The sequence below is a fragment of the Balearica regulorum genome, chromosome 26 (assembly GCF_011004875.1).
Source record: "Balearica regulorum gibbericeps isolate bBalReg1 chromosome 26, bBalReg1.pri, whole genome shotgun sequence".
NCBI lineage: Eukaryota > Metazoa > Chordata > Aves > Gruiformes > Gruidae > Balearica > Balearica regulorum.
The window spans coordinates 2,097,892-2,124,701 of record NC_046209.1 but is presented as its reverse complement, the minus strand read 5'-3'; the positions used below and the strand labels follow the sequence as shown (position 1 = coordinate 2,124,701).

The 26,810-nt window shown below is 47.1% G+C and overlaps 1 protein-coding gene and 1 long non-coding RNA gene across 7 annotated transcripts in view; one reads left to right on the top strand and one right to left on the bottom strand.

Annotated features, from left to right (window-relative positions):
• The window catches only part of GATAD2A (GATA zinc finger domain containing 2A), a 66,715-nt gene extending 41,993 nt beyond the window's left edge, over window positions 1-24,722 (bottom strand). For 2 of the 6 annotated variants that reach the window (XM_075776689.1, XM_075776694.1), the window contains exon 1: window positions 24,611-24,722. The gene's annotated coding sequence lies outside the window, so the exon portion shown is untranslated. Of the gene's footprint in view, window positions 1-10,532; window positions 10,902-24,610 lie in introns of those variants that run through there. The other 4 variants (XM_075776695.1, XM_075776696.1, XM_075776691.1 and 1 more) reach the window with 4 other exon arrangements.
• Window positions 10,787-18,293, top strand: LOC142605307 (uncharacterized). The gene is made up of 2 exons (XR_012839005.1): window positions 10,787-10,916; window positions 12,555-18,293. It is a non-coding gene; the product is annotated as an uncharacterized LOC142605307 (long non-coding RNA).
• Window positions 24,723-26,810: the final 2,088 nt, after the last annotated feature.

Here is a 26,810-nt window from a genome sequence, read left to right as displayed (position 1 = left end):
AGCAAACGGATACCGAAGGTGAGCAAGACGAAATTTAGACTCTCGGTTACTTCAGTGGCTTTATGTAAAACACCACCTAACTTCCACAAAAACATAAGGGCATTTTGGGTAGAAAACAACCAGAGGTGTTACAATTACACTGAACGACATTTTGCAAAGGAGATCTTCTTATCAAGTTGGCGTATCTAAATGTCCTAAGGGATCAATAACATGCGCAATATTAAAATGACTCTTATTTAATTACTTCTATAGGCTTCATCATCATACTTCTCAGGCACCTCACAGAAATAAGTTACCCATCAGGTCTTAACCAACAGGATTCACATGCGTTTGTTCCTCAAGCCACATCTATCACTTAAAAGTCCTGGCTGCTTGTTAAACCATCTCTTCAGGTTTAAAAACCAGGTTTTGGTGCAGCAAAAGAAATTAATACATCCCTCTCTGGATACCTTTGCTAAAGGAAGGAGAAAAAACAGAGGAATCTTAAATACCTTCAACAGAAACTAATGGAATAAAGATTGCAGGTAACGAGTTTGCAGGTGTACTCTGCCTCCCAGATCCCAGCTTTCCCGCAGTGAGGAGAAATAAACGATCACAACCTCGCGGTATTTATCTAAAGATGTCAAGTAAAAAGTTTACCTTCTTCAGAATAAGAATTTTAGAGCTTTTCCCACCACAGAATACTTCACATATTTGCCATATACCAGACCACTCCCAAAGACACCTTGCTTTCCACCTCGTATTCTGTGTTACTGATTAGCTTTGCTTCTTTTTTGACTATTCATAAACTTTCCTACAAACAGTATTTGCACAATATATTAAGCCCTATTGCTATAACAATCAATAGCAATAATGGTGATCCTCCTGCCCAATCCTGTCATCGTAGCCCAGAGAGCAGTAACAGTCCCCACATATTCGCAATCTTTCTTGAATCGCAAGACATTAATTTAATGTTAGCCTTAACTGTAAGGCCTACCTACTATCTTGGAGCATAACTTCAATGAAAATAAGAATTATTATGCATAGCCAACCCGCATTAGTCTCAAGCTGAGCTTCTGAAAGCTACGCAAGGATTACTTTTCCAGTTTTATGGAGAATGTCATCTCCTCATAGGGATCTTCCAGGAAAAGCTACACCATGAACCACAGTCTTCTTGCAGTATCATCTGTTTTCAGGAACAGGCGTAGAAAAGCTGTTACAAATGCCATCTTCCTTTTCCCCCCAACTACAAAAGCGAATTTGAATTCAAAAAGGCCTAAGACATCAAACTCCCGTTACGTTTATGGAGTTAATCAAGGTGTTAAAGGCAGGCTTCTCCCTAGTGCATGCACGGTCCAGAAGGGAAGGCTACTGCCCACAGAGCATCCTCAGCTCCTCATGGGCACAACCCACAGATGGAGCAGAGCTTCACTGGATACCCTCCAAACAAAATACAGACACCAAACAAAAGCAAGCAGCTTTACTACGAGGCAAGGGTTCTTCACTCCTGAAACAATCAGGCACTTGCTTTCAACGACTACATCTCGTAAGCCTGCAATTGGCACACATGTAATTTCACTATTTTACAATGAAACCCAGAAAATTTTAGATTTATATTGTGTACAAATCTCAATAGGTGGTTCAGTGTGTTCGTACATACCGCAACACTAGGGACACATGCACAACTGCAGTACCTAATTCTGTTGGAGACAGGATTTTCTAAGATCCTATTAAATATGAATGCCTTCAGTTTACTTCCTCTAATTCTTGCAAGCATTTCAAAGCTCGTGATCACGTGGCTACTTCGGCAAATGAACATACTGGGCATAGCTAACAGGCTACGGCAAGGAAGTTGCTCCTGCTTACACCAATAGGTAAGTCAGCATAAGCGTGAAATCCAATAATTCAATTTTCTGACTCATTTTAGTATCTAGAAAGTCTTCAGAATTTGTAGCATAAACCAAACTAAGAGAAAAGCCACTACTGACCATCTTCAGCAACACTTCCCCCACGAAACAGTCACAAAAGTGACTTTGCTGCTGCAACGAGGCTTGTTCTGTTTCAACAGCATCCCACACCAGTGCTGGGTCCAGCCATGCTCTGGGCATTTACAAAACGGTTTTAAGAAAAGTAGCTGCTAACTACTGTCTCAGCTGTGGGGTAATTGCCTGGTGCGCTGGAGATGCATTGACAAGCGTCTCTCCATCTAGATCAAGTTAGGAAAGAAATAAGTTAACCAGCATCCCTCAATTGGAAGTGTTCCACTGACTTTAAAAAAAAAAAAAAAAAAAAAAAGAAAAAGCTTTCTTGAATGCCAATTCCTATAGTCTTATAGGTAATAAAATTGAGTATTTGTTCCCCAAAGTGAATGAGACAGGTCATGTCAAGATCAATTTTGAGACTATCTGAAAATTCAATCAAAGCTTCATTTTTTTTTTCCTATTGAAAAGCTACAAAATAAGCCTTTATTCCTTCAACTCTAGCAATCTGGCACTTTTTAATACAAAGACCCCACCATAAACTCCTACTTATTTTGGATATTAAACAGAGAAGGGAGGGGGAAGAAAAAAAAAAAAAAAAAGCCAGCCAGACTGCCTTGAGATCAGCTCACTTTTACCTACATACCTATCACCATGTTCATCTGCTCGCCCCTCAAATACCATTGAAAAAAAAAAACAAAACCAAAACCTTTTGAGGTGCCATCTAAGAGTCTTGGAAGTTGTTGTTACCCACTTTTGTTGAGTAACAGCATTTACTGTTAAATAATTAGTAATTATGATAAAAAGAATTAGCAGAACCTATTCCCAGCAGGTGAGGCAGAATATCTACTTCCATACTCTCTGCTGGAACTACCCACACTACTTACACAGTTAAACAACTATGAGTTATTTTCATTGATGAGATGCAAAAATAAGAAAATATCATAGAGCCTCACTTGCTACTAGGCGTTTTAGAAACTTTGTCAGATACCTGACTTTTCAAATAGCCATTTATATTCAGCTGAAGATACTGGAAGTGGGGGGAGAGGGGGAGGAATGGTGTTTACTTCATGTCAGGGCTTATCTCCTGCCTTGTGGGAGTGCTCTTTTATAGGCTTCACGTTTTTTGTTCCCATCCCTCCAGCTCCCATTCACACTGCTGGAGCGAGGGCAACAAAAAGCACGTATTGTTATGGATGACTGGAATTGCGGTGGACTGCCTCCCGACTCTCCATCCACACAGCTTGGGCTACCGGGTCCAGCGAGATTTGGGTACAACTTTTAATTTAGTTCGGTTCATGTTTATACAGGAATAAGCCCAAGTCAGAAGGTGACGCATAAGACACCAAAACCAGAAGACGAAGCGCTCACACACTGATCCCTTTCATGCCGCAGCAGAGTTCACTACAGGGCACCACAAATTAGCAGGGAAACTGCATTCAAGTTATTAGTCACCTCATAATTGTTAAAAGAATTGGAGACCAACTCTTCTTCCAAACATGGCAGGAGTGAAACCTTTCCGGCACAGCTTTAACTTAACACCAGATCACCTGGAATACCAAACTTGCAAACACCTCCAAAAAGGCAAGTCACAGCCAAACTACCTCACCTGGAGGGTCACCCAAAAACAGTCACAAAAACTCCTTTACTCTTGCAAACAACTGATTTTTTGGGGTGGTTTTTTTGTTTGTTTGTTTTTCTTTTGAGAAAGAAAAAGGGGTGAGGGAGGGGAGAGAGAAGAAAAGGAAACGAAGTAGGAGAATGAATAGAGGCTGAAATGCTTAACTCAGGGTAAAAATAAAAGCTGAATCCAAGAATTTAATAAGAATAAATACAAACAGAGCATACTGAGATAAACTCAGAGATATGCGCGTTAAATAGCTCTTTGACACCTGAATGAGACTGGAACTCCTGGAGCGCTTTAAGACTCCTAATCATTTTCATGATACAGACCATTCGACAGATTCTGCTTAATGAGGGCAGCACCTGATGGAGCTGCAGAAGATTCCTACACGGGAACGGGCCCCTGTCAGGTCTGGGTCAGCAGATCGGTTTGGTGCACAAACCACAAGTCGGAGGGAGGACCTGAGGAGTCCAGTCGATGCCCAAGGGCTCTTCAGGAAGGACAGTGCGGGGAGGAGAAACAGCCTCCCAAAATCGAGCCTTCTTAAAAAAAAGAAGACAAAATAAACACGCCTGATCATAAGCTTCCGCGTGTCTTGGTTAAAGGCGCACAGCCTTGACCCTACCGTCAGGACAGACCATCAGTTATAAGGGATATACAGAAAGAAGTTCTGCAGAGCTCGAAAACTCACACAACTCGTGCACATCACCTACAAAGACACAAGGTCCTGAATTAACAAACACGAGAGCCAGGAGCAAACTCCCCACTTCCCTGGGCGAGGGGTTTGCCAGCTCCCTGTTAGACACGAGACACTTTTCCCGTATTGTCTGGCCTTTGGTGTCTGTGGCTGGCTGTTAAATTTTAGTCTCCTAGATCTTTCAAATGTTTGCATTTCCTAATACAACAAACTGGCATTGCAGACCAGGAAGTAAGCCCGACAAGACTTTTTTTCCCCTCTCATCTGAAGTCCTACCAGCAATTCTTATTTGAAAAATGAGATGGCATGGGGTTAAGTAATTTCAGAGATAAAAGCTAAAGGAGATAAGATTAAAATAAAGGGAATTGTTGTTATAAGCCACATTTTGCATGCTTCCTTTGTAACGCATGCTTATACCCATTTTGCAGATGGGATAGCCAAGGCACGGAGAGGTTGAAGTGATTACCCAAGGCAATATAAAACTTCTCCTCCAGGGAGAGACGGAAGCAAAGGTAAAGGTGAGAAGTTACCACAGCACACAAGATATTAGCTGGTCCTGAGCACTGTGATTTTCAAGGTGTAATAACAAGGACAAACACCTGGCATGTGCCTACCGCACCTCCGAGCTGCACCAGGTCCAACAGCTCGGGCCAGACACCAACCCGCTGCCAGCCAGCACCGTCCTGCGCTCACGCTGCAGTGCTGAACTGTGTCAAACCCTGCTGATAATAAAGACAAGGAGGAGAGAAAGGGGCATGTAGCAAAGGTTTTCCGCTCTGAAGTAGCAATGCATTCAAGTGCTTTCACTTCATAGTCAATACATCCAATGTGGGCAAAGCCTTCTTGCTAACGCTTGATTTTGTCCCATATAATCCAAAGGGCCTAATCAGATTTCTCTCTTTTTTTTTCCCCCCTCTCCCTCTTCACTCGGCAAGAGTGAGCTGTGCTCATGGAGCAAGAGTCACGACACTGCTTTCCAGCCGCACTTGCAATAGGAAGAGAGGAGCATAGCGGACAACAGGTTAAAAAGCCCCAGCACAATGAAGAAGTGCTCTGTAATTAAGAGGTAGGGAAGCTGTACAGGAGAATTCCTCCCTGCCTCGTGGTAGCCGCAGTCTCCCGAGGTGATGCCGAACAGGTCACACAGACACACACACACACAAACGCTCGCAGGTAAACACTGGCTGCTTCGTGGTGCCCCGCTGCAGAGTCCCAGGACCTGACACACCACGAAGTCAAGTACCAAAGAACACAATTAAAGGCAATGAAAGCTAGAAACTCCGGTACCTTCAGCAGTCAGGAAGGAAGAGAAGTGCTGAACAGCAAAAAGCCAACATAGGAAACTACATATTAATAAACCTTAACCTTTGTTCTGTCCCAGTCCTATAATGCTTGCTTCGGGCAATTCACTCTCCTTTTCCCCACCTGAAAATGGACACATGATTCATCTGACAGTGAAGTTCACTGATGTACACAGGGCATTCAGACTGGGTGGTGCTAAGCAGATTTATTTATTTTGTGATATTTTCTAACCTCAGAAATTCCAGGTGATGCATAAGAAATAAAGCAAGAACCACTGAGTGAGGGTCAACATATTCAACATGTGTCCAGTTCCCCAGGCAAAGGAATGCCACGGAAATGCACAGACCAGGGGAGGGGGAAGAAGGCTAGAAAAGCCTAAAAAAAAAGGATCCCAAGTAAGTCTTTAAACCAATCAATCATAATATGAATGCATAAATAAGCAGAATGTCTATATATAAAGTGCCAAACTCTAGCTTGTAAGGTTTAAGGGCACAGATCTAAAACAAGCAGCATGGGTAGCACAGGGAAAGCAGGGGCAGCCCGATGAAGCTATCAAGAACACACTTTCAAAGAAGAATACAATCGAAAGGCTGTCCTGGAGTTTTCTAGTACATCAGTGACATGTTCTTCTCTTAACGTTATTTTATCTAATGCCAGGAGAGGAGGAAAGAGTGCTCACATACCATTTTTTTCCCCAGTCAACAAAATATGCTAACTACATTGCACTTCACATACTGGTCTACAGACCATGTGCTGTGATACCTCAAACATAAATAGCATTACACAAAAGCAAACGTTACTTCCCCAAGTCTAAAAATAAGCCTACCATATTTTCAGATACCACAGTCTCCAGAACATTTGGAGGGGGGAAAAAAACCCATCCAAACCATCATACAGTTCTACGTTACTTAGATTATTACTGAAAAAGATATACATCGGAAGTTGAGAAGCGCCTGGAAGAGGGCTGTAATGTTGGTCATTCTGAGAGGAGGAATAAAATACCTCCACACCACAGTTCATTTTTCCTTTTATTTTGTAACAGTAACTTAGCATATGTGTTTTAATTCAAGAGGGGAATGCACACACTGCATGTTTTCTTACCAACTTTTTTGTTGCGACCCATTTGAACAGTACCTTTACGCAGGATAAAAGCCTGTACTCGCACAGGTACATTATCACACATGTGAACTCCATACAGAGCACACAACTTTCTACCCCACAAGACACATAAAAGGGAAACACAGTGCTTTGTGAAACACAAGCAGAGTAAGCACACGACTACTCCCCTCAGAGTACAGCAGTGAGAAACCAAAGTAGTAAAGGTACGTGCATAGTATCAAAAAAGTTAAGTTCTAATGCCCAAAGACTTGAATTTTTAAGTGCATTAAGTACACTTAATACCTACTATCAGTGAGTAACATCTAGATACTGCGCCTAGAAGTTTGTGGTTCAAAACATGCTCACTGAAAACATTCTAAACTTAGTCAGCAAAAGAGCATTTTCCACTCAGAAGTTACAAATAAAACCTGAGCTTTGCTGACCACTACAGCACCTTGTCAATTCTGTCCCTCCCAATTTCTTGTACCAGCTACTGCGACTTTGGGTTGGTTGGCAACCAGCCAGGGACTTTACAACATGGACACCATTTCGAGAGGTACCACTGGAAACGTAAGACAATCTCAAACGTGGCCTCATCACATCTGAATGAATTTTAGACTTAATTTTTTTACAATACTTCCAGCACTACCCAAAAGATGTCAGAAGCTGACTTCCTTGAAGTTTTACCCCAAGCATCTTTCCTCCTCCTTCCCTCCCTAAAAAGCAGCCTAGCAGAAGTGATGCAGTGAGAAAGTAAGAATACTTGTAGCCCATACGGATGGGTAAGGCTAACGAAGAGCACACCCAGAAATAGAAGTGTAAGACCATAAGACAGTAAGCCTGAAGTTCCTTCCACAATTATAGTTCCTTTGACAGCAAAGTGATAATTCCAGTGCAAACCTGAGGCCATGCAGAGAGGTCCCTAAAAGCGCCAAACGTTGCACCTACGTACGCGTGCTCCTGTCTCGTCAAAAAAAAAAAAAAAAAAAAAAAAGAGATCCAAATGCTTCATCTTGCCTTGCATAAGCCTCACCAACATCACACAATACACCAGCACTGTCTGAATTAGAACCAATGATTTTAAACAGCTCCACGTATGACTACCGGCCTGTAATTACTACAAAAAAGTTGTAACACAGCTATATTAAGTTACAGTATTAACATACTGACACTGCATCATATGCCAACAGTGTTGCATCATCACCCATTGATGTAACCTCATGACTATGTAACGCTATTAGGGATGGCATTAGCTACTCCTCTGCTTCCACCTCTGAGGAAAGAGAAATATATTCGGCCGTCTCCATCCCGCTCCACTGCCGGATACTGAGTGACCACAGAGATACAACTCTCTCTCTTCCAATACAACTCAGCAAGGTGGTTTTTACTTCAAGTACGGAACTTGGTCCTTTTCACGCTCACACACAGTTCCCCCAGAACATGCTAACGGGTAAGACATTAACTTTTTCCAAGTGCAAGTTAGAAGAGCATCAGCCTGTTGCTTACCCACAGACAACACATAAAGGGGTGAGCTTTTACAGCCTCCACATCACGGGCCAAGCTGCGCAGCTCTCACTGTTTTCAAAACCAGATAGTTAGGGGGGAAAAAACCCAACTCAACAGTTCCCAGCCCTGAAACCAGCATATTTTGTGATCCTATCTGAGATACTTAACCACAGAGCCTTGCTGCTTCCAGGATATCACACCCCTTTTTTTTTGTCCGGAGCTTGACAGTCCAGACATACCAAAGGCTACGCCGACAGCGAGTAATGGAGCATGATGTACAGGAATACACCGTTCCATATGTGTCGCCATCTTGGATGGCTGTGAGGCAGCACTCGGGGGGTAATGTACCCCCGACAGCCAGCTGTCCCCCCCCACCGCGTACAGCGCAGTCACTGCTTACAGGGCTGATGGGGCTATCGGCCTCCCCACGGCGGTAACACTGGTAGGTGCCAGTGCAGTATCACCGCCGCATCCCAGTGGGTACCGTCCCAAGATCTGGTCGGACCGACCGCTTGTCACCAGATCCGGGCCTGCAGAACGCTCGTGTACGGCAACACACCACCCCAGAGTTCACTTACACAAAAAGCTTTCCATGTGCTACCCATCCCTTTATTTCTTACTTTCTTCTGCCATCTCCTGTCTCTGGTCCCCTACCACCTCATCCTCTCCGCTAACAGCACATCTCCTACACTCCTGCTTCCTCCTCCCCACGTCTCCTTTCACTCGAGACGCTGGTCAATAGTTTGTCTGGAAGGAAGCAGGGTTTCGTTCTTGTCTCCTGCTGATGTATGGCAGCTTCCAGCCTACTGGCATGTCTCTTATTCCCAAAGGCCCCTCTTCGTTTCACTTCCTGTGTAACTGTCTCTACAAGCAGCTCCGCTACCTCTGCTTCCAGCTGCATTCACAGGCGGGCGAGCAAGGGAGAAACATGAAAGTCAAACACCTACAAAAGAAGCTGGAAATGAGGATTAGGGCCATGCCTGCAGATTGGTGCTCTGTGACAGTCACTGCTGTACCCATCAGCTTAGGAACCTCTGTCCTGGGGAAGGGGGTTTTACCGCACAAAGTACAAAAATGGAAGAGCGGGAGGCAGCCAGAAAAAAAAAGACAAGTGAAAGTAAAACCTAAGATATAAAGAGAGTGTAAAATAATAATAAAAAGAAGTAGTACACAGATGCTCTGGAGAAGTAAGTACATGCATCCCGACTTACGGGCTTCCCCAGCTCTGTCGTTCAAAAGCAGCAACCGATGCCAGTTTTCGGTCACCGAGCCCCCGCTTCTCCACAAACCAGAGCTGCAATTCCCGGATACTCGGGAGCTCGACGCGTGCGTGTGCTTGGGCAGCGCCACTTCCACAGGACTATCCCGACCGGGGCCAAATCCTGCCCGGCCCCTCCCGCAGGCTCCGGGAACGTGCAGTAATGGAGAAGCCGGGGCACCGGGGCAGGTCGCCCGGCGAGACCTTCACCCCGATAACCCCGCTACCGACACGACACCCGGGGAGGCGGCAGCTGCGCACCCCCTCGCTGCGTGGCAGGGGGTCGCGGGGCGGGCGCAGCCCGGTGCACCTTGAGCCGCAGGAAGGGCGGGCGGGGACTCTTATTGTGACACGGGCCGCAGCCTGGCCGCCAGCCGGGCCAGTGCCACGGCGGGGGCTGCCCGGGGCGGGGGCTGCCCGGGGCGGCCGCTCGCCCCCCGCCGCGGCCCCCGCGGGGCCGGTCCCGCCGCCTCCGCTCGGCGGCGCCGCCGAGCGCGGGGGGCAGCGGGGGCCGGGGCGCTCCCAGCCCCGCGTTCTCGCCCCGAGCCGGCCCGGGCGGCGACGGAGGAGGAGGAGGAGGAAGAGGAAGCAGGCACGGCGGAAAGCCCGTAACAACTTTCCGAAACAAACGCCTCGCAGGCTGCCGTCCCAGCGCCGAACAAAAGCCGGCGGCGACCCGGGGCGCTCGGCCCAGGGCTCGGGGGGTCGCGCCCCGCCACCAAACTTTTCGTTTACCGGCGAGGATGCACCCCGAGAGCCCCGCTCCCCCTCTCCTACCCGCCGCAGGCAGGGGCACGAACACCTTCCCTGGCAGGCAATTATCAATCAGTCCGCCCGGCGGCTGGAGCCCAGCGGCCGGAGAGCAGGACTTTGCACTTTTCCCGGGGTAGCGAGGGCTGCCCGCGGTCCCCGCACGGCCGGGCTCTCGCGGAACTTCCCCGGGAGCGCACACGCATCCCCAGCGGCTGTCTTTCACAAATAACTCTGCTGCTGCTGCTGCTGCTGCTGCTGCTGCTGCTGCCGCCGCCGCCTCTCTCTCCCTCCCCCAAGACAATAAATCCAACGAGAACTTTTAATCTGGGAACTCACAAGCCGCGGCACCTCCTCGCCGGTCCCTACGCATCCGAGCGCCGCCGGTCCCGCTCCCCGGCTGCCGGTTCGCTTTCCCCGAGCCTCGCCGCCCCCTTTTCCGCGCCGGCAGGGATCCCCGGCTAATCCTGTCCGCCGCGGCTCCCCTTGCCAAATAATGCGCTTCTCACACATGGAGTCGCGGCGTCACTCGGCGGAGCATGCGCGTAGCAGCCCCCGAAACACTGGGCGGCCCGTCCTGCGCCGCAGCGGCGGCGGGGCTGGCGCGGCGCCGCGGGGACAGCAGCGGCGGCAGCAGCAGCAGAGGCAGCAGCAGAGGCAGCAGCAGCGGCCGCACCGCGCCGCGCGGGGGCCCGGCGCCGCTTCCGGGCAATGGTGGAGCAGGTCTGTGACCCGGGGCACCATTGGCCGGAGGGGTCGCGGCACAAGGCAGGCGGGCGGGGATTGGCTGCGGCGCGGGCGGGGGGCGCCGCCGCGGGGGGCGCGGGTCCCGCCGCGACGCCCGGGGCCACGTGGAGCAGGAGCAGCAGCAGCGGCGGCCCGGTCGCGGCCTCCGTGCCCCGAGCCGAACGGGCATTGTTCTCGCCGCGCCGCCGCCTCCCGGGCCGAGCGGAGGGGAGCCGCCGGAGGCACTGCGGTGCGGTCCGACGGCAGGACCTCCGCTGACGCGGATTGTTCTCGGGGCCGCTTATCTTTTTCCTTCCTGAGCGTCTGCAGGCGCTGATGAAGGAAACGGATAGCAGCGCGCTGCTCCCGCGGCTGCCCGGGCTCGGCCGCTCCAGCCCGCTGAAGGATACCGGGCAAAGAGTAGTACCGCAGCCGCGGAAGCGAGCCCGGGGCAGACTGCGTTTTCCAGACAGTGCTACCGATGCTCGGAGGCCTTGCTACCGAGCGCGGCCGCGCGGCGGGGAGGCACGGACTCAGTTCGTCTCTGAAATCTGTCTTGAAGACAGCAAAGTCCGATAGAGGCGATCTGAGCTCCGCAGATTTAGGAGAGAGAGTCTAAGCAGCCAACACTAGAAATAGCTATTTTCTTAAACCCGAGAGCCTCAGGGTAGCTCATCCTACTGCTGCCGACAGCTCGCAGTGGGTCAGCAAGTAGCAGAAAGCAGCCTGAAAATATCTGTAAATACTGAGAAACCCAGCTCTTAGCTGGAGGAGCCCGACTCCCGAGACACGGACCTGCTGCGAGATGGGACAGACCAGCAGCATTTCTGGAGCAGTCCTGCTCTCCTGCCCGTCTCCTTACAGGAAACCCTAAAGGGCTTTCTGAAGCCGTGTTTACCAGATCTTGAGTCCGGCAGATAAATTATTTTAGACCCAATTAATAGCAGAAGAAATTCCAAACTTTTTATTATTATTATTGTTATTATTACCAGTCCCCTTAATATAATACACTTGCAGATCTCTGGTGTGGTTTTCCAACTAACTACGTTTTTTCTCCTGTCCTTCAGCAGAGGCAGCTCACTGAACGCCACCCTCGCCCTGGTGTTTCTTGGTTTGTTAAGTATTCTCACCGGGCCGTAATCCCCGTGCAGGTCTGCCTACGGGGGCACATGAATAACCTTTGCTACCAGAAGATCCAAATTCTTCCAGATTTTCTGTAGCAGACTAATGCCAATGAGCCTTAAGACCTCCAGTTTTCCACATTTCTGGAGACAGGTTATTTTTTGGATGTGGTCTGTTGGCTCCCAAGTCACCACTCCTACCTCTTCACTAAGCCCGATAATTTTCAGTAGGGCTGTACACCATACTTCAGAGTTCTCCCTCCTCCCTAAAAGGATGAGGCTTCTGGCTCCGCAGTCACGTTTCTGACACATTTTCTAAAGCCTAGTTGAAGCATGAAGTTAAAAACTGGAGGGGTGTCACAAGGAGTTAGGGGAGAAAGTTACCCCAAGAGCAGTATTCTGCCAGACCTGCTGTGCAAACGCTCCCCGCCAACACAGTGCCAGGTGTGATACTTATTGAAAGAGATTTAGACGCAGAATAATTAGTGGTGGGGTTTGGGGTTTTTTTTTTCAGATTTTGATGATTTAATTCTGAGGCTGAAAGTTAATTTATACGTCCTGTGAAAAGACAGGGACCCTCTTCTGCCTCTTTGTGGGTGACATCCCCTTATTATATCCCCCATATTCAAGCCCAAAGGATTTCCAGCAGTGATGGCTCACTCGTCTGCACTATTATTTTGCTTCCCAGTCAGCACATCATCCAGAGCCTTGCCGATTATTTTTTTTTAACATTAAAAATGACGGACAACCCCTTGTCAAAGACTGTAGGTGCCCTCCCAAAGAAACACAGAGGGAGACGCGGCATGGGAAGGGAAGGCCACATCACCACAACAGGCAGCTTGCTAGTCCCAGCGGTGGGACCAAGCGGCACAGCTCCCTCCCGTCCCTCTTCACAATATGACTGCCAGGGAAAAATTCAATTTTAGCGGTTACGGGTCAGGTAAAATCCAAATCCTAGAAATCCAAACCACTCGCCTACGGTCCTTCAAACGTGATGCGTAGAAATACTACCACAGACAAAAGAGAATGCTTTTTTATGTTTTTCTTTCAACAGCTCACTTAAAACATCAAAGTAAGTGATTATTTAGTAAATATTTTAGAACTGTGTGTGGTTTAAGACCAGCGACTGATTTATTTTATTTTTGAATAAAGACTGGCTTCTCTTGGGCAGCAAAGTTCAAATTTTAGCTACAAGATGTCGCTGGGGGATGGTACAGGAGTAGCATCAAGTGGGACCGTTAATAATTCCGTCACCTGGAAGGTGCAGCAGTGTTGTAATTGCTTAATAGAGACACAAGCTGATGTTATGTCAATGACAATCAAGTGTGGCGAGTCGGTGGCTTTACCAGCAAGAAAAACACCGATACCACAGGCTTGTGTATTCCTAGAAATACACAGGTACCGTGAAGTAACTTGTTCACAACAGGTTTATGTAAACTGCTGAAGTGAAACTAGACCTAAGCTGCTTTCAGGAGGAAAGTTCTATGAAACTGCAACAAATTAAGGAAAAAAGCTAATGAAATTAATCTACCTGTATCTGTCAGACTTTGAAAGAGCTGGGATTTGGGCAGGAATTCCGAAGTATGTTAATCTTCTGTTCAGAAAAAAATAAACCTCACACTACTTGAGTCCAAACAAGGCAAACCAGAAACCTGAAACAGTGATTAATAAATGGCATCTTACCCCTATTTTTAGGTAGAGAGTACTTGCCAGCAAGAGAGTATTGCTAAACATGATTAAAGCAGTCCCCTCTCCTATTTGAAATAGCACCTAAAATCTTCACAGCCAAGTGCCAATGCACCTTTAATCTGAAATGCTCCTTTTTTGGGACTCTATACCTTCTAACTAAATACTTGGGCACTACGCATCACCATATTACACCTTTATTAAAATGGACGATGCTACATTATTAACGTTATTGGATTTTAATCTAAATTAAATACTACATTTAAATTAAAATCCAATAGTTCAAAATTAGTGAATCCATTTATGTAAGCAAAAAGATTTTGCAAATCTTTTGTTATGAATCAGACGATGCATGGTAAAGCAATACCAGAACAGTATTACCTCACCATTTCTCACCTGGGTCGCCATTAAAGCTACTGAATTAAGCGCAGAGCAGAGCACTGTGTGCGTGCAGTCAAACGGGAGAAGGAAAGCTGGAATTCAGCTGGCCGTCTCAACCGAAGCTGGCGTTGTCTTGGGTGTGTCACTAAGGTGACACTGTTCAGAGGAGGGCATCAGCTGCACGGCGCTAATGACACTCCCTGGTGCCGTGGTGCCGGGACTGGCTACGCGTGGGTGGCTCCAGGGGAAGCCGTCCCTGTCGGCCTCTGCAGCCGGGCCACAGCAGTCATGCGCTTTGTCTGTTTGTATCCTTCTTTTCCATTTTTATAAAGATCCCACCTAGCAAACTGCCTCGAATACTTACTTGCACGTGATTTTCATTTAAGAATAAACCCAGAAAACTGCATAAATAGTTTTTCTGATAACCAAACTGGATGTTACGTAGCCTATATTCTACTTTAAAGCTGAACATCTCATCACAGAAGCAAAATTTTGCTGGAGCCACAAAGTCCAACTATTAAGTTGTTCTTCCAAAGGTATTTCACACATTCCAAATGCAAAGTCCACAGATAATATGAATCAAATACTTCATCCTTCCTGTATATTTTAATACTACACTATCTACACTCTTCATAAAAATACCACCTGATATAGCATACACTAGGAAGCTAATTTTCTTGCAGCAATAGCAGAATTTGGTATTGGGATGTGAGACAAAAGCCCAAACAATTCAGGCAAAATTCACAAGCGTCCCTAAAGGAAGAATGAAAGATGAGATTAAGCCTTTTCTCAATGCACATCAGAATGTAGGTCAAAGAAGAACAAGAAAAGCTCAAGCCACATCTGTTAGACTTGGTCATCTCCCTGCAACCACCAGCAGATGTAAGACGCATGGGAACATGCTAATATTGGCATACTAAACAGGCTAAACGAGTTCTTAAGCTCAATAGCTGATACGCATTTTAGTAAAGGTAGAGAACGCAACTCTGAAGTCGTTTGGACCAAGAAATCAGGAGCAGGGATACGTCTGAGAGCTGCTTCAGATCAGTGTCTGTATCTGTTACATTCACCTAATTTCCACCGTTCAGAAGATAAACTAGGGGCTGCTGCTGAGTGTGTGCTGACCTGGAGTCTGACACCGGGACAAGACAGACTGCGATCCTTTTTTTTTTTTTTTTTAAAAAAAGCAAACCCCAGCACCTTGCAAAGGATTTTTTTTTTTTTTAATCTTTTACATTGCTGGCTAGAAGTTTGAAATTAACAAACTACATCCTTAAATAAAGGGAAAAAAAAAAGGATAAAACTGTAAGCATGCTGCAACAGTGCAAGAAATCATAGGAGTACAATTTTAAGATGGCTTATGGTAAGAATGAAAGGAATTCCATAGACTCGAGATCAAGAGATGGTCCTTTACTTATTTTCTGGTGAAATTATGTTCCTGCAAGTACAAGTTGCAGCTCTCACCAGGTGCTTGAGAGAAGTAGTTATTTCTGGGAAGTAGTTCAGAATAGGATGAGCTGGTAAACTGGTGCTTTTTGACAAGAAGAATCTGAGACACTTCAGGGTCACTATATAATCTGTACCGCCTGTCTCCAACCTGCTAGGAGCAACGCTTAAATGTGAAACTTTTTCTGCAGCAAAGCAGGACATGAGATTGGAAACAGTCAAAATTCCATGATCTAAGCAACGAGGTGAATGACCCTAAAGAGAAATGAAAATTAATCTTTCTGGAACTGAAAGAAATTAAAGATCAGTAAGTTACTGAGGAAATGGTGAAAGCAGCGGACGTATGCAAAAATGGTTTGGCCCAAGACGGTGCCTTCAGGTGATATTATCTGACCCTGTCTCTAATAAGCACTTTTATGGTTGGAAAAGGATATATTAGGAGCTTTGCTCCAATTCAACAGGTGCTTCATGGACTATCGATTTTGCTCGAAGTGGGAGAGAACAAAGTTCACCCAGCATTGCTGTTATTTAAAGATCTGCCAAAGAACATCCCAACCTCCTGAAAACTGGTCCACCACAGACTGTCTCAGATCACTTCGTCTTGTGATCTGCAACTTCGGACACAAATGTTTTGCTGGCAGTGAGTCAGACCCACAGAGCCATTACTTGAGGGACGGCTGTAAACACCTCTTGCTTGTTTACTGATCATTGCCACGTGACCCTGATTAAAAGAATTAACTAGTTGCAGAAAACTCTATGGAATTCCCATATAATTTGACTTTCTGTAAGTTTTAACTGCCACGAACAGTCCTATGAGAAGCAGGAACTCAAATCGGTGGGTGCACACCTACAAAGAGATCTCGGGCTTCCTTCCTGCTGATTGTATCAATCACTGAGTATTCCCAAGAATCTTTTTCATCTGGACCTGCCAGCCTATTTTTAACCATCTCATCTGCAGCCTGTAAGTGTGATACGCCACAAGAAGACCTGGAGCCTTCAAGAACCTCCCTGTTTTTATCATTTTGTGCAAGAGGTAAGGCTCGATCTGCCTCTTCTCTAGCATGGAATCCTTTTCCAGAACAGACCATGGGATACCTGGCGCTGGAGCAATCTGCTTACAAGAAGTCTGCCAACCAGCAGTGGCTTGTTCTGCATCAGCTGGACCACTGATCATGTAACACTGTCCTTTTTGAACGAAAACTCAGGGTTGTGCCACAATCCACATATGCAATCAGATGATTTTATTATTATCTGCTACTTTCTTCTCATCTCACACACACACACACACACACACACACACTGCATTTTGCCTCCTCTAACTAGTAAGCTCTTCTGGGTGAGAGCGCTCTGAGTGCTAAGGAACGCTGTGCTATTAAACTGTGTAATTTTAAGAATGAATTGCTTCCTGAGTGCAATAATGAACACTTCCAGTTGTGTATAATTTTTTTGTTGACTCCTGATTAAAAAAATATTTAAATTACTAATTAACACATAATCCATATCCATATAGTCTGAAACCCTGAACAGTGAAGGCAGGAGGAAAGAGAGCTGACGCACCTCTGTTATTAGGAAGTATTCTTAGAATTAAAATGTCTACGACATTTCCTCCAGTGCGGAGAGTGGTTCGGTCTTTACTGCTCTCCAAATTAGAGGTAATGGGGGAAATATAAATGTGACCTCAGTAAGTGACAGTTTTTACCAAATGTGGAACAGAACGGACCAAAAGCTCTATTTGTAGTTACCCACAAAAGCTAGAAAACTAGCTTTTATCCTTGAGGGCACCAGTTAGGCTGACTGGTATACTTTGGGCTGAAATGGTTCCTTTCTCAAGATTAAGCTGATCTGAAATTGTGTGGTATTGTAGATGCCATGATTAAAACTTTGCTCTCTTCCCCTGACACAGGGCTGAGGTGCTGTTTTCAGGAACCGCACCAAACATTTTGATTGTGAAAGCCAGATTGTGCTGCTCACCTGAGTTGTGAATTTTCAGGTTATCAAACTTTAAAGGGTTCAAAACTATTTTCACATAGGATTTGTGTTTATCCATCAAACTCTATTGGAAATTGCAGGAGGTGGTTGTTACTGACTCTAGGTTGTCATTGTTAATAATACATCGTTATTAATCAGATTTAAACAAAACACCCAGTCAGTGTTTACCAGTTGGCAAACTGGACACAGAAAAGCCCGATTCAGGAAGGATTTGTTTTTACAGTTCAGACCCCGCAAACTAAGGGTTTCAGAGTGTGTAGGGAATGTCTTTTACAAGGTAGACGGGTTTGTAGTTGCAGCCTGAAGAACTCCACCTAAATTCCACAGCTGTATTTGAGCAATTCCCAGTAGTTTATTCTCTCAATCTAGCATCTGACTAGATTCCTAACGGAGATTAATGCTCGCACAATCAGATATCTGTCTGTATGGATGCCATGACATCGACAGTTCTCTGTGGTTTAACAGACGAGTGCTGGCTAACGATCCTTAAAGATGGGTAACAGAAATAAAGAGTTGATGGAATGCATTCTGTATTAATTATAAGCTCTGCCTATACAAGACCTTCTTTTTCCAGTGATATAGTTTTGATGAAAATAGATACAAGATCCTCCAAAACATTGTCAAGTTACTCTTACTTTGGATTTCTTTAAATATGCAGACAGACAAACGATTCATGCTCTCCCTGTTGCTAAACCCCACACTGTGTACGAACACTGAGGCTGGTTGTGTATAAAATCATCTTTTAACTGAATTAGCTTCAGACTTTTTTTTTTAAACAGAAAGTAAAGCCCTTCTTACCCCAAAGAGTGGCACTACTGGCACTACAAAAGCATCGAGCAAGGTGGTCATCATGGGAGATTAAATTTCAGACTGTGGTTAACCTTAGCACACTGGTAATCTCCAGGACCAAAATCAAGGTACCCTTGGAGGGAGCGAGGCAGAGAACTGAAATCAAACATGGAAATCTTGCAACAGAGATGAAATGAACTTAGTACAATCCTGGTTTAAAAGTGACTGCAATAAAAGGTAGATAAAGAGCAAAAAGTAGGAACTTTGAGCAAAACGCATGCCAAATACTCTCCCTTCAATAAAATTGAGCATTTTCCTTAGAGTTGTGAAAGGGAGTGCCCATTTTTTCCTGGTTTCTCAAGGCACCCACCCAGGGATCAGCATTGCATTGAAACTTGCATTGTCTCCTGTCAACTGTGCCATTTCACTACAAAATCATCTCCTTGATTGTAATTACATTTATTAAAATTTTTGTCACCTCAAGTCCAAGCAAGCAAGTTATCTGCACCTCTCAAACAACTTTAAACTTTTATAGGTGAATAAAAGTTTGACAGCTCAACATGACCTGAGTTTGCTGTAACTCACGTTATTTTAAAAAGATGAATACTCTGAGTCCTTCATTACCTGTAATTCTCAAGGACTTGACTGTGTATTTGTAAGATGCCAACAGAGCCTTACCATAAAGTTATGTTTACCAGCAATCGCAGGGACATTAATGTAAAGCCAAAGGTCTGAGAAAGCACAGCTAGGTTTTACTGATATAAATACAGTCGACTAGACAGATTGTTACAGGAGGATGCTGCGTACCGAAAACCTCTGTATTTTCAGGAGGATTATGAGAGTCTTATACCATGTTTACTACAAGCATTTATTAACATTGTTCCTTCTGGTAATAAGATGTTTATTATCAGCACATTAAAAAAGCCAGTCTTTCCCCCTACCCCCTGCTAATTCTAACTTTAGTTCTATCAAGTTGCCTCTCTTCCCCCAACAGCACTATACTAGGTCAGTTCCGTAACCTGCTTTCCTGCTGAAAAGCAAGGCTTATAAATTAGATTCATTTCTAAATTTAGGATTGATGGGATCAGTCATTACTGGTCTTATTTTTTCAGGCAGATTTCAAGGGAAAGGTATTCATAAAGCAACTACTGCTTCTTGCTTAGAGTTTACAGAACTCCTAAACTATAAATCTTGGCACGTTCGTTTGCATTAGTCGCCGAGGACACCTTCACAGAATTAACACAGAGCTTTTATGGGAAGACCAAGAATAGGGGTTTTCTTCTTCCAAAATAATCTTGTATTTTAATAGTACTTCACAAATTGTGCATGCGGTTTCCCCTAGTCTTTATGTTACAAAATAGAGGTTGTTCAATAGCAACAAGAATCAGTTGAGGAAGGAGAGAAGAACACTTAGTTGTGCCCAGAGGCAGATTTTGGTAAGCTGTTTTCCAATCTGAAATCTGTCCTGGACAAAGAATCCAAATACTTCTACTGAGAAAAGGCAGAGGGGGAGATCCCTCGCAGCCACCAGCTACTGCTACTGGTTATACGCCGCTCCCAGTGCACTGCCCAGAGATGGCTCTCAGGGAAAAAAAAAAAAAAAAATCACATCTATGTCTCCAAAAGCAGAAGCACCCTTTGTTTGCCTTTGAAGAGGAGGCTGGTCTTCCATCACCTCTTACGCAGCCTTGCTCTGGCTCTGCAGGGCGCAGAGGTACATGCAACCAAGAGGGAGGAGAGACAGTGCCACAGAACCGCATTCCACGGTTCCAGTGCTCTAATGAGTAATCAGATACTTGTTTAATAACTGCAAAAAAAAGGACAGCCCAATTCTTATCATCAGGCTCTCTGGAGATTTGACATCCTTGGCATTGTATCCTAAGAGGAAGGAAATTTCTCACTTCCCTAGCTATTTCAGTTATATAAATCAATTGTTGAAGGATAGTTTAACTGGTCTGTGCATAGGAACCAAGGCAACTGTATCTGGGGTCTTTGGAGATACTTATCTGTAAATTAAAAATACAATGCTTTGCGATTTGTCAGTAATTATATTGCATGTACATTGAAAAAATGGTGAAATCTAGTAGCTAGGAAAAAAACCTACTTGATTTTATACTGGCAGTCATGATGACAAGTCCGTTTGTTCCCCGACTGTGAAGCTGTTTGATCGGGGTCCTTTGGACCCAAAGCCCAGATGTTGTCACCAAATACTGACCATCCTCCTCTCATTTTCTCCAGCCTCCTTGGGACTTGCGTGTCTTACCAGCTGGGCAAGTGGGTTCAGTCGCGTCAACTTAAAGAACTTTTAAGAGACTATTACTAAGAGCAGTGGATTACAAGATGGAGTTTTCTGGCAAAGAGAAAGCTGCTATGGGCCGCAAAAAAAACCTCAATAAAAAGATGGAAAAATCCTGAAAAATAGCTCTGGTAGCTCTGTGAGCATAGGGCCACTGGTTTACCATACCAGGCAACCAAAAAGCAAACATTCCAGTATTTCAGCTTGTCACTAACACCCAGATTATTCAATTGCAGCAAGGAATAGATCTCTCCTAAGCCACGGAAGCTAAAGGGTGAATTGATGTGGTGGCTGATGTAACCTGTTGTAAAATGAAACTATGATAAAGACACAGAAACTCATGGATGTCCATGTACCTGTTTCTAGGGAAATTGTGTTTTTCACAGAGTATCCTACACAATTAGCATTAATTCACTTATTTTGCAAACCTAGAAACCTATTGGATTAAAAACATTGACTCAAATGAAAAGGCAGGGAGGATTCAGTCACACAATAGTAATTCTTGCCTGCCTCTCCATGGTGACTTTTAAGCTTTCTCCTCTAACTCTGCTGAAGACCCATAGTAGTATTTTCTTCTCTGGTTAAGGTGGGTCAATGAATTTGTCAATGTGATTTATTTTACTTGGGCAAAAATATTTATTATCCTATTCTGAAAGTAACTTAGGCATCTCTATACGTAACCAACAAAACAGGCAAGACCGCTGGCCTCTGAGATACTCTGAGATGCTCTTCAACGGCCAGCCTACCTGTATGTACGTGGTATGGCAGCTCAAGTGCCTTCAGTTTTCACACCTCGGCTGGTCACCGCACTGTGGTAGGGATTCCAAAAATGCACTGGCCACCTTGCTCCGAAGCAAAGGGAATTAGTCAGCAAAGGGGTATTGTGAGTCTTCTCTCATTGTTCTCTGGCTGCAACATCCATTGATATTTTTGGTTGCACACCAAAATTGTGAAACTAGATACTCTTGAGTCAGCCCAGAAATGTAGATGAGGTTGAACCCCAGCATTCTGCACGTGACCAACGAGCCAGAATAGACAAGTATTTTTCACACATCTTCCTGAAGAGGTTTTTTCCTAAGCAAGAATTCCATAGAGGTATTTCAGACTATGGTAGTGGCCCTTTGATACTGTTCACTTCCTCTGGTGGAAATGCGTATGTCAAGGGGCGCAAGCAGTCCAAAAGTTTTCGAAACTGTAATTTCTTATTCACTGTTCCAGTTCATTCTGGCCTTAGTGGTAACAAAGCTCCAAGCCCTCATTCCACAGCATCACGCTACTACTAGGAGACATTTTAGGGTTGTCTCTCCTGTTCCCTCGGGAGCACTGCTAAAAACGTGGCTGTGACCCCCTGAATACATCTCCACTATTAAATTCTCTACCCGCCTTTGGGAAACTGTGACAACACACAAACCAGTTTCTCCAGAGACTCAACAGACTCCCTAAATTCAAGCTGAAGATTTCGGGGTGGAAAGCAGCTGATCTGCCTTTGGCCCAAACAGCTGAACTCTTAACGAGATAAGAGACATTGTTATACCTAAAATCTAGCAATGGCCTTTTACTTTTTGCTGCAGTAAGGAGGTTAACATTCAGCGGTTCTGCCTCTTATGTGCAATCCTTGAAGCACTCAAGTCTCTCATGATGGAAACTGGATAATTAACTTTGGATGAAAGCTAATTCATATTCTTCAAGTAGCTTTCAAAAGCAAAGCTACTGTGTTTGTGTACTTTTTTAAACAAAATTTTGTTATTTGTGGTCCCCAATTCATTGCTTATAGACAAGTTTCTTCCTGCAAGACCCCCTGAAATTGCTCGTGACAACAGGAAATTAGGATGTTTAAAATGAAGCCAACTGGGAGACATGAAATAGCCCGCAGCATTTTGCTTGCTTCGGGTAGTAGCCCATTGGACAGCAGGATTTAGGGACCACTGGCACACAGATGTAATTTCAGTTACATTTGTGTGATAACATCATCTGGTTTACTCTCTGCAAGATTTAGTCACTGTTTGAACAGTACGCGTACTCGGGTTCACACTCAGGTGTCATTAAACTCTTGAGAAAGTCTGAAAAAAGTCATCAGTACCATTGAGACTGAGATTAGAAGAAAAGCTCAATCTGCATCTTAAAAGAAGATTATCCACTAAAAATACATGTTTTCTGTCTTAAAATTTTGTGCTTGGTACAGTCATGAAAAATACTGAAGCATTTCACACAATTTCCTTTGCATTTAATAGTGCTTGTATTCAGCTAGTTCAAACAAGTATTTGTACCACCAATTTCTAAGTTGTTTAGGAGTGACATTTAAGGGTCTTTCCCAAGTGAAAGCCAAAAGAAAGGCTTTTTCTTCCCTTACTTCTTCTCTTGTTTGGAATTTGCCCCTAAAATGCCGTGAAGAGTCAAAATTTGTGAAGTTAGTTACTTCTAAATACTTAAACTGACAATATTCTTTTACCTATAGCAACTGCCAGAGCGTACACAGCCCGTACATACAGTCCCTTATACTCCTCTAGCTTTTCACCACACTTATCACAAAGACGGGGCGAAAAAAGTAGAAGATAGAAAATTAATAATGAATTAAGATTTTTGAGAAGCCCTCTAGATACGTTCTGTGAAACATGGCAGATAGCTGGGGGTGAGGAGAAGGTGGCAGACCACAGACAGGATATAACTTTATTTTGAATAGAGCTTGTCTTGCGTACAAACTAAATCCCCCCCCAAAGTAGTACAGACATAAAACACTGCCAGAAAAAGAAAGTGATCGGAGCAAACGCAATAGGGGCGTTTTCAAATTCGTGAAAATGAGCCTGCTTCTCAATCTTTGCGCGCATAACCTCCGCACATCTAGGCACGGGGGTATAAGGACTCCTCTTTGGCATCAGCCCCACAAAACACCTCCATCTTAAGTCCTGTCGTGAATTCAACCCATCTGGCACTCTCCAGCAAGCAACCAGTTTTTTTGTTCCTGCTTAGCAGGTCCCCTCCGTAAGTGGCCTCACCCTGCCTGCATTCACCCTTTCTTCCCAGGGACGCCTCATCCACGGCAGACCCTCGATTTTTTGCTGCCCCGTGAACAGAACTTTGTCCATTGCTGGAGTGCCACTTTCTCTTGCAGTGGACGTCTTGTTCCCCCCGAAGCACGCACCACTGAGGCTTCTCTCAGGAGTCCTGGTACCTTCATTACCAAAAAAGCTGCTCTCTGTTCCTAGCAGCACCCTTCCCTCTCCAGCCGCCGGCATGCCCCCTTCCCCGCCTGCTCCGGAGCCGGCTACACCCACAGCCCGGCTCGGTGGCCCCAAGTTCTTTCCCGGATGCCCCATCTTTAGCATCGGTAGTTCCCTCCCCTCCCCCACTTCCCCTCCCCCGCCTTCCCAAGTCTCTGGGACTAATAATCTGGCTTTGCTGACATGCTCTGGTAGCTGTGCCTATCGGGCAACTCCCAGGATGCACTCTTCGCTCCTCCCTGGCACCCCCTCAGCCTTGCCCACCCTCCGCTGGTACTTCCCCAGCCTTTTTTCCCCCCCGCCCCCCCTTTTCCCTCCCCCTCGCCCCCCCCACCCCCCGTTTTGTGAGCGCCCCTCCCAAGCCCGGTCTTCCTCAGGCCAATTCCCCAACCTCCCTGCGGGCCTTCCCCTCCCCCGTCGTGCCCGGGCCCTGCCGCCCCGTCCCCGCCGCCCTCGGGGCTCCCACACCCGTACCCCCGGTGGGGAGGGGGAGTGTCAGCCGTACCTCACAGCCACCCCCACGCCCCCATCGCGACCCCCCACCCGCGTAGCGACCCCCGTCCCCCCCGTTCCCTTCTCCCCCCCTCCCTCCCCGGCTTCTCCCCTCCCCCCCGACCTCCCTCCTCGCCCCTTCCCCTCAGCCCCTTTCCCCTCGCCCCCCTCGGGGGGGTGTGTGTGCGCGCGTGTGTCCCCCTCTCTCTCCCCTCGTACCCCCCCCTCCCTCCCCGGTCCCCAGGGGCTGCGGGGGGTGGGGATGTCACTCACTCTCCTCAGCCCCCTCAGAGCCGCCTCCTCCTCCTCAGCGGGGCCCGGGCCGGACTGGGGCCGTGGGGGGAGGGGAGGCGGCTCCCTCAGGTGGCCACTGACAGGAGGAGGGAGGGAGGGGGGAGGGAGGAGGGGGCTGCGCGCGCAGGGAGACCCGCCTCGCGCCGGGCTCCCCGGCGCGAGGCGGGTCTCCCTGCGCGCGCAGCCCCCTCCCCCCTCCCTCTCTCCCTCCCTCCCCGTGCCGCCCCGCGCGCTGCCGGCGGCGCGGGACTCCCGGGGTGGCTCGCGCGCCACCAACCGTCATCTCCTCGGTGACGCTTTTCCCGCCCACTCCGGTTGCTAGGCAGATTTGGATAAACTTGCGCTTCCGCGCGCTTCGCCCCGCCTCCTGCTCAGGCCTCTCGGGGGGGGGTGGTGGTTTGTTGGGGTTTTTTTTTTCTTTGAAACGAGTTACGGACGGCTGCGGCGTCCAATGAAAAGCTGGAGTTGCCCACTCTTCTAGCCAATCGCAGCCAGAGCCCGCCTTCGGCTCACTCAAACACGAAGCGGTGAGGAAAAGAGGCGGGGCAGTGTCTTGATTGACGGGAAGCCTGGCCAGTAAAATCCGCGTGGCGCTCGATGGGTGGGGGAACGGAAGCCAATACGCGGCGCGGCGTACGGGGAGGGGGCGTGGCCCGCGGACGGGCCGGGCTGTGAGGCGCGGGGCTCGGCCGCCCTCCTCCCCCGCGACCCGGGCACCGCGGCGGGGCGGAGGGGGGGGGGTTGGCCCCCGGCCGGCACCGCGCCGAGGCCGACTGAGGTGATGCGCTGCCCGCGGGGAGGGGCCGGAGCCGCCGGCTGCGCTGAAAGGCCCCGCCGGCGGCCCTTATCCGCCCGCGCAGGCCGGCCTGGGGCCTCAGATAGGGGCCGGCGGCGGGGTCGCTCGCTCCGTGAGGCGGGGGGGGAAGGCGGGCCGCGCCTCGCCGGGGGCTCCGCAGCCCGAGGCCTCCGCCCGGGAAGGGCCCTGGGGGGGGGTCCCGGTTGTCTCCGAGCCCCGCCGTAGCGTCGCGGACCCGTTCCGGGGGGGGGGGGGGGTGCGTGTGTGTGAAACGGGGGCCGGAGGCCGCAGCAGCGGGGCGGCAAGCCCCGGCAGGCCGTCCGGGGGCCGGGCAGCCCGGCGGTTGCGGTGACTCATCCCCACTTCCTCCGCGGATCTGGGTCAGGGGTGCGCAGACGTTTTCGTGCCACCGGCCGCACCTCCGACGGGGCCCCGATACGATCTTTCCCGCAGGAGCTGGGGAGGGAGGAACGTTAACCCTTCTGCTGCGGACCCCCGCTCCGCGCATCCTTTGCCGTGTTCGGGGTCACCGCAGGTGGGATTATCTCAATCCACCTGGTTAAACCAATGCATAGAAACGGGAACAAAGGAATTAATAAATTAACTTTTCCCCATGAGATTCCCTGAACAACTGTATTCATGTAAAAATAGTCTTGTGAGCTGCCAGCTTGCAACTACCTTCGCTGTCTCTGACATAAGCCTCAGGACTTCTTATTCAGCGGTTTTAGACACCTGCAAGTGAGCTAGTTCTTAGAAGGGTAAAAAAAAAATAAATCTTGGGTGAAACAAGTTTTTAATCGAGGGTAAACGAAGTGACAGGAACTGCACTGTATTTGTAATGCCAACACCGATCTTTCATCGGCTATTTTCCACGTGGGATTAGATGCAGCTTCATATCAGGTTATTTGGGTACTTGTTTCAGAAAAGTGAGATAACGCTTATTTTCATTCATAACCATTAATAAGCATAAATGGGTATGCTTCCCATTTTACTGGGGCGGGGAAGTGAAGGTGGAACACGTGTACTGGAGGCTTTTGCAAGGGAAGAGCAGCAGACCAGAGCCAGGATCCCCCAGCACGCCTGTTGTCTCTTCAGCCTATGGTCAGGGAAGTTCCAACAAACTCAACTTTTCATGGTTCTTTTCCACTTCAGATTAAAGATTCACAATTTCTTTTAACAACTTTGTGCTCAATACCCTTTATATGACTGAACAAAAGTTTTCTTGTTACAATTTCAGCTACGTATAACCAAGGGTTAATACCGCAGCTCACAACCAGTTGTTACTCTGGTTAATGACTTCTCCTGGAGCACTAAGAGCCACTGGCTTCACCTCAGGCCATTCAGAACTTTATGGTTAACAACTAAGGGCTGGATCCTTCTGAA